The 8,383-nt window shown below is 45.3% G+C and overlaps 1 long non-coding RNA gene across 1 annotated transcript; it reads right to left on the bottom strand.

The window, feature by feature from the left end:
- LOC110406978 lies at positions 478 to 7,979 on the bottom strand. Its single transcript, XR_002443671.1, has 2 exons — positions 7,920 to 7,979; positions 478 to 4,636 (listed from the first exon to the last, which is right to left on the bottom strand). It is a non-coding gene; the product is annotated as an uncharacterized LOC110406978 (long non-coding RNA).

The raw sequence follows: 8,383 nt of genomic DNA, 5'->3' as shown, positions 1-8,383 counted from the left end.
TTACTTTTTTTTTCATCCTGATTCATCAAGACAGATCACATTTTCTCACTACTCTCTTATTTTCCTTCCTTTATCTTGGATCTGCCCCAGTCCTTCTTGCTCCTCTCTAGGCTGTGGGGAGGAGATGTGCAGCAGCTGATGCTGGCAGCTGGAGCCTTGCACCTAAGGTGATGCTGCTCAGTTGTGTTCTCTGGGAGCGCCATGGGGCACGGACATTTAGCAAGGACGCAGAAGCACACCTGCCCCTAACTGGCTTTGAAAATTGACTTCAGAAGCGCGAAATGGATCAATAAAAACATGAAATTAAATTGATGTAGGAGGTTGTGTAGAGATGACAATAAATAGCTTCACAGACTTGAGTTCCCCCTCAGCTGAGATCTCTTGCTCTTGGCCAAGTAAACAGATGCTGCAGTGTGCAGATATGGGCAGGGGACAAGGGCAGCCATACAAGTCATCAGGGTCACCAACTGCTTAGACCTTATGGAGAACCCTCCTTAAGGTGTCCATCATTTTTGTACTGAGTGGCAGTGGTGGCAATGTATCGGATTATGAAATAATGTCAGAGCAGGGGGTGTACATAATAACTTGCAATAAATCACAAAACTGCAGGAAGATTTTCCCTTATAGGCTTATTTTGTCAACTATTGTTCCACATTTACTTTCTTCCATCTTAAACTAAGCAATAGATCCTCCCCCTGCATTGTGAGAAGCACCTTTTGAAGACAAGAAAGAAAGAATGTGAATAAAATAGTAAAATATAAAATAAACCCTGGAGCCCATGGCTCTACTCACAGGTGAAAGGAGATTTCAAAGGGAAGCATTTGTAATTCAGATTTCTGAACAGCAGTGAAGAAGAGCCCCACTACTGTCTTGTTCCCCTGAAGAGGCTGGAGCTGTGTTCCTCAGCCACTGCTAGAGACAAGGACATGGGAATAAGCACATTGGGGTGCACAAGGACATGGGCAAGACAAACATACTTGAGTATTGAGAGTGGAGGGAGAAAGGGTGAAGAAGTAGAAAACATCAATCTGTGTGTGCGTGTGTGCATAAGTGCACGTGAAATTTGAAAGGCTGGGCTAGTGAAACATGGGAAATCTTCGTTACAGAATTGGGAGGAAAAAGAAAAAAAGAAAAAAAAAAAAAAAGGAAAGAAACCACAGCCACAAAACAGCCATCCAAGCCCCTTCAGCTGCTTAGTCAAATGAATTTTGCAAGTCACTCAGATGACTCAGATCAGGGTTTTGCCGCCTGGCTTCCTCCCACGATCTCATCTCATTGCCTGGAGAGGCCAGATCCTGCTGCAGCAAGGAAACTGCCTTCAGCTGCTGCTGTCATCCATGTGGCTGGGCAGACACTTGGACACCCTTATTGCTGCTCAGACAGCACAGTGGGGGCCCAGCAGAAGAGCACACCCAGCTGGCAGGGGGCTGCTGTCACTACAGAGGGGGTTTGACCAATGCTTCAGGGCTCCATCCGAGCTGTGTTGGCTGCACCTATTGCCAGCTGCCTCAGGACTAGCACGTTTCCTCCTTCATCTTCTCAGGCAGCGAGTCTCCAGTGCCCACCTCCCATATTTGTCACTGCTGAGGACCACTGGCCATCCTCTGCTCCAGCAAAAGGACTCAAGTCAGTGCAGCAAGGTGAACTTAATGCACTGATTTTAATTTGGAGGAGAAATGAACTGTAATAAGATCCTCGTCACCACCAGCAGCCCCCTATGGCTCTGGTGTTTGAATGAGAGCTGCACAGAACAGGGGGAAAATATAATAACAGGGGCTATGCTGAGTACTCCCCACCCCCTCAGCCCACCACTGTTTATTAAAGGTGAGTTCCTGAGGGTGTTTGGTATCTGCCTCTGAGTAGCAGAGATAATAACATTGAAAGCTTTGATGAGCCCAGACTGAGCTTCCAAATTTCTGAATCTATATGAGATTTTGAACTCCTGAGGGGTTAATATAGCCAGGTGAGGGAATGGTCAGCCAACCTACGTCTACCAACTGGTCAGATGCCATGTCAGAGCTACAGGAGTTGCTGTGAGCCACAGGACATCCCTCTCACACCCCTCCAGCTCCTTCCAGCCCCTCTGTGGGCCAACAGCCCCAATTCTGAGGGGGAAACAGCAGCAGTAGAGCAGGGTTGCACTGGTGGGGTGTAGGACCTGGGTGCCACACCTGCTGCCTCTCTGTGCCCAGTACTCAGCATTATGAGCAGGTGAGGGCTTCCACCCCCAGCACCAACAGCATGTCTAAAGACACATCCTTTAACAGCAGGAACCACTCACATGGCTCTGCCTCACTAAAGGATACACCCCTGGCTTTCCTCTCCATCAGTGTTCACCCTCATCCAGAGCTCTTTGTAATACAAGATGTAACTTCATTCATTTTTCCTGGATTTCTCCAATCAGATTTCTGCTCATTTTGCTTGGATTGCAGACTGGCAGGACTTCTGCTAGCTTCCACGTGAAGGAGATGTTCTGCTACAAGGTTTGTCCATTTTGCTCAAGCACAGCACCTCCAGACTGGATTCTGTTCACAGGTGGGGGAATGCAGCATTTGCTCTCATGCAGCAAGATCCAGGCTGTACTCAAAGCCTTCAGCAAACTTTATTTAAATGTTTTAAAATCCCAGGAGTCTGAAAACAGCTGTGTAGACATTTTCTGAGTGAGCCTGTAACTAGCACACTGCTGTCTAACAAATAGAACCTCTCTTGAGTTAGAGGGAGCAACAAAAGGTCTGTGCCTTAAACTTCTGAATTGCTTTCCCTCTGGCACTAGTAATTCAAACCTTTAAAAGGCAAATTCTAAGCTATATACAGTATGGAGGACCTAGGTTTCTAGCAGCCATACCTGAAATGATTTTTTTTCCCCTCTTTCCCTGTATGGATTGAGATGAAGTGGTTTCACAGCTCAGTTTAAAGCGGGGGAGTTACGCAACTAGAAGCAGAATGAGAACTGGTGACTGGATGCACAAAGAGGGAAAAATAGAAAGGTCAGGACCAGCTGAGGGGCATCCAGTGCCTCTGACCTTCTGGGTCTGATTTGGGGATCCCCTCTGAGGCAAAAAAAAAAAAAGTCAGTTAATAAATTCCTCCCAGTCCTGGGACTGAGGTCTGGAGGAGAACATGGCCAAACCAGAGCATGCAGCAGCAGGACAGAAGGAAGGGCTTTGCCAGTTGTTCCCAAAACAAACCTTGTGTAATTAACAGGCACTGTAAAGGAAGCAAAGCCAACATGACAGTCACAGCTGCATTGTCTTCTTTGCTGAGCTTTGTCTCCTTCTGTCCAAGTGCAGACATCAGCATCCCTTGCCTCACTGGGTGCCAGGTGCATCCTTGGATCTCCCCTGATGACTCGGGCCCACCTGTTTCAGATGCAAACCAGCCTTTTGCAGAAAAGACATCTCTGCCCATTTGTGCTGACCTCTGCTGAGCCACCCTGGTGCTGGCAACCAAAGGCTTCTGCTGACCTTGGGTGGCTGCTTCTCCTTTCCCATCTCATTACCACTCTCTACTGGATTGCCTGCTGCAGCAGAGCTCCCATAATGGCTAGCAGAAAAAAAGCAGAGGGATGAATTCATAGGCTATGTGCGTCTCCTCCTTCACATCTCTCCATGTGCCAAGCATTCTCTATTTCATCTCTCCTCTACAAAGTTTCCTGTTCCCTGCTAAGTAGTTTACAGTTTCTTGTACAAGACCTTCAAACCATTCTCTGTATGAAACCAGTCCATCCAGGAGGTGTCCTCTCTATAGAAACAAGCCAGTTTCTGGTTGTCAACTGTTCTCAACAGCTTTATTTCTCCATCTCCACCCACTGCTGTTTGGAAGTTCCCTGCCATCCTGTGGCTCTCCTTCCCTCTGTGAAAGCTGATGCGGTCTCTGGGCAGAGGAGGAGTGATGTCTTGGCATGAACACACCTTGTAGATGAAAATAAATCTTCACAGAGATACATGGGATGCACAGCCCTTGAGAGGGAGGGCATTAAACCAAAGCAAATACTGCTTTTGGTACAGCTACAGGAATTGCTCAGAGGTACCTGGTGATAGCAATAATTGAGGTGTCAGATCTTTGTTACAGCTCCCATTGGTGCTGATTTTTTCCTCTTCATTTCCATCCTTTCCTGCTTCACCCTTGATATACCCTATAAAGTCTGTGTGTATGTGTGTGTCCTCAGTTGCCAGCCCGACTACCCCGATGATGAGTTGCTGATCCCATGAATCACAGAGCTCTTAAGCTCTTTCTCATCCCCTCCAAACGCATCCCTTCACTCTGGATGATGCAGTGAGCTTCTTACATCTCTCTCAGTTGCCTGGTTACCAGGTTAACACTGATGACAAATGCTAGATGACAGTTTGTTTAACACTGCTTCCTCTGTGATCTGTGCTACAGCCTTCTTCATTCCTAACCTGCAGTGTCAAGTCTTCAGATGCTGCTGTTCATGGTCTCTCTTTCCAGCAGCCGAACTCTTGCATTCTACCCTCACTTTATTCTGTCCTATCATCTCCAGTGTCCTCTGATTGAATTTCCTCGTCACATTGTCACAGACCAGTATTGGCATGATCCCTCAAAAAAAATTCTACGATTTAATACCTCCAACCTCATGAAGACTGATGCAGGAAATACCAGTGTGTTTCCTCTCCACCTGCAATAGAAGATATATCCACACATCATCGATTCCTTGCCTTATAAGTTCTCAGTCCTGAGGAGATGTCTGTCTTAATCTGTGTTCACATACGCAGTCTTGATGTTGAAATTGTAATATAAAGGAATAATATTAGTAACAATTCACATAACTGCAGAACCTCTCTTTTCATCACCCATATGCAGATGATGCCCTTTAAAATACACGCCACTTCTCTTCTGAATATTTATAATGATGAGCTCCTTGTGGTTCCTACATGTTCCCATAATGCAAATAAAAGATCATTTTAAACCCAGGTTTTCCTCCTGTCTGGAAGGGTTTTTCACATTCCTTAGTTTGAGCTCCTCCCTGTTTTTTTGTGCTTAGTATCATCTGAGGCACTGTTGTGTGTAAGCATCCGACTTCCTAACACCAGAACTTCCTCTCATAGAAGACAACTTTAATCATTAAATTCTCCCCTAGCCTGGCTCAGGGTGCTCCTAGCACAGCTCCAGCATTCCAGAGCATCTTCCTCCTCTAAGCTACGACATGACCTCCATCATCTCATGGCCAAAAGCATTCTACAGCTGAATGGCCATTTGGAGAGAGGCGTCTCAGAGGCTGCACGAGAGGCATTGATCCAGCTGGCACATGGATTGACCAATATATATTTTATTCTTCCTGTGCTGGAGCCCAGAGTTTTGGATGAATATGTGCTTAACTATTTATAATTGACCTTTGCACAAAAGAACATGAAATTTTTATAGCCTAAAGCCTCATTTATTAACTTTACTGGAGTGTAAAATATTGCTGTTTGCTATAAATTTGTACCAGGACAAACAATATATATGCTAATTAGCGGCTGCGCAGCCATTCGGGGGCGTATGTGCTCACCAGTCATTTCCAACAGGCAACAGTGAAGCATGGAATAGACAAATGACAATTGAGTAGTTTGATACTCTCTGTTCAAACAGTGAAGTCTGAAGAGGTGAATTAATGGGGTTCATTATAACAAGTCCATTTCCTTTTCATTTCCTTTATAAATTAGCCCAGGTAACATGCTGTGTCCCTGAGAGAGCCGATCAGAGGCACCCTGCTGAGATGCACCTGCAAAACCCATCACACCAGAGTTCTTTCATCCTTCCTTACTCAGCTTTTCCCTTCCTTTGCCTTTCTCCAGTCCACCCATTCATCTTCTCTTTTTTCTCTCCTCCATCTGCCCTTTTTCCTTTGATCTTTTCCTTTTCTTTTGAATTTACATTTCCTCCCTTTAGTTTTCCTTTCTGTTCCCATCCTTCTTTTCTTATTATTCCCTTTTCCCTTTGTATTATCTCTTGCTTCCTTTTCTCCTTAGTACCATCTTCTCACCACATACTATTCTATTGGTATCTCGTTGTTTTATAACCCTTGGATCATGCATGCACAGATACACCTAAAGCTCATTAAAACTCCATATGAAATACAACCACAGGAAGAAAAAAGAAAAAGGAAGTGAGATGTGCTCAGTTTCTTGTGGCTCAATCAGCTATTTCATTCATGGTTGGATGGAAGCAAACAAGAAGGGTTGTAAGGATAATAAAAGGAGTTTGTTGGAAACCTCTCTAACAGTTCAGTCTCTGCAGCTGCATCTGAAGATCTCCTGTTCCTGTGAGTAAATGCTTGTCACAGACCAAGACGTAAGTGGCAAGCTGCTGGCCATGCGTGTGACTGCTCTCACTAGTTGTCTGAGGACTGGGAAGGGGAGATCAATGCCATTTTTAGGCTGGATGGACCAAATGTGGCATGGACCTGAACTGATGCTTCTCAGAAGGTGGCCCTCCTCTCCCATCTCCCTGCACCCCTCCAGGTCACCACCTACAGGAGTAGAACTACCCACACTACCTACTTAGGCAGCCAGACATAAGTGGGGAGCAGCCCAAGTGAGACTTATGCCTGATCAGCCACCCGTGGGAACTGCAAAAATCAGATGCAATGCATGGACACAACCAAGAAAGTCCCAATCACTAAAAAACACGAACATACTGCCCTTGGGCAAAGATGAAAGTGATTACAAGACCTGGTGGCAACCACCACGTCCCTCCAGCACAGCCATGGTGAGGACTGCCAAATGCTTCTCCCCAGCTTTGCCTCCTTGGCCATGCACCCAGCAGTAAGACAGACAGACAGAATGCCGGCACAGACACTTCTGTGCCATTTGGACAAGGCAGATGGGGCTGTGGCAGGTGTTGGTTTTGGCTGGCTCCATGCTCAGGGAGGCTAATCCAATGCTCCTCAAAAGCCTTCACACGTGTCAATGGAGACATGGATTTCCAAGGAATTTAGACCATTTAAGGAATTACATTCAGCTCATTGAGTGGTGGGAGATGGGTAGGGATTTTCCATCGAAGTATTTGCAAGGAAGTATTTAGTTTCTACCAAAAAAATCAGCTGAAAAATATCAACATGGCAGAAGTTACTTCAAGTTTTCTCTTGACGAAGACAGATACATCCCTACTCTGAAGCCCATGGGAGAGAATAATGTGCCCCAAAATAGCATTACCTTGAAACAAATTGACATATCTGGAGGATTTTAACTTAAAATTTCAAGCATTTTCACACTATCCCTTAACTAGTTTGCAACAAAATTGAGTTTATATTTAACTTTCTATCCTATCAATCCCATTGATATATTGAAATATCATACTGCAGCAAAATTCTGCCTGTGAAGCACATCTGTATTCTGCTATAAATGTTACATAGAAGCACTTCCCTAAAACCACAAACTTTCTGCTTGCTGGGGAATAACAGAAACCCTGCTGTGAAGCTGTCCCTGGGTATGTGCAAAGGTAAACAAACAAATATTTCATTAACAAAATGGTGGTGTAGAAAAAATACCAGTACATCACTCTCTGAATTTATACATGTTAAAAGAAAGAAAATGCTTCCTTTAATGATTTTTGTTATCTCATAGCTCCCCATTAATTTTAACAGCTTTAAAGCATTTGCAATAATATGCCAAAAGCTCCAGGGTTCTTCCATTTTAACAGAAACATATTCCTGAAAACAGAGTTTGCTCTCTTCTCACTTAAGAACAGACTTTTGGTTGAAGCATAGTATCAGTGTTGAGAGAAAATTACTGAATAGGCAGGATACACTGTTCGAGGTTCAAATCTCTAGTGCTATTAGAGATCCCTTTTAACTTCGTGCAACACGATGGAAAGCTCAGCAATGGCAGCAGAGCAATAAAGTCCTAGGCTACAGCAAGTAAGGATTTGCTCAAATGCAACAGCTGTGGGCACAGAAACAAAGGAAAGAAGCTGCTTACCTTCAGAAGGCCTCAGGTGCAAAGAGATTTCCAGCAAAACACTCTTACCTCCACTGCCAACCCTTAAATGAGGTCTGGGAAGGGTGGATCCTGGCTCCATCCCCTCTGGTCACTCAGGTACATTGCATGCACCTGAGCTCCCCTGGGTTGGCCCTGTCTTCCCACCAGGTGCTCCATCACTGCTTCAAGTCTTGACTTAGCATTTTTGCTACACTTTGTTCACCAAAAGACATCCCCTCTGTGCCTCAGTTACCCTCCAGCAGAAGGGAGGATGTGGCATTGCTGTTGAAATAGAAGCAACGTCGGATGGCCTTTATGTTTTATGGCAATTTGGGAAAGTGAGAGGACAGGGCTGAGAGGTAGCACGGTCAGGGTGCTCTGATGAGCCCCCCAGCTCCAGGCCATGATATTGTTGGGGCTGCAGGCAGCACACGGCCTGGGTCAGGATGGAGCACTATGGGAGA

This window comes from Numida meleagris, chromosome 16 (assembly GCF_002078875.1).
Source record: "Numida meleagris isolate 19003 breed g44 Domestic line chromosome 16, NumMel1.0, whole genome shotgun sequence".
NCBI classification, from domain to species: domain Eukaryota; kingdom Metazoa; phylum Chordata; class Aves; order Galliformes; family Numididae; genus Numida; species Numida meleagris.
This window is presented reverse-complemented; position numbering and strand designations above follow the sequence as displayed.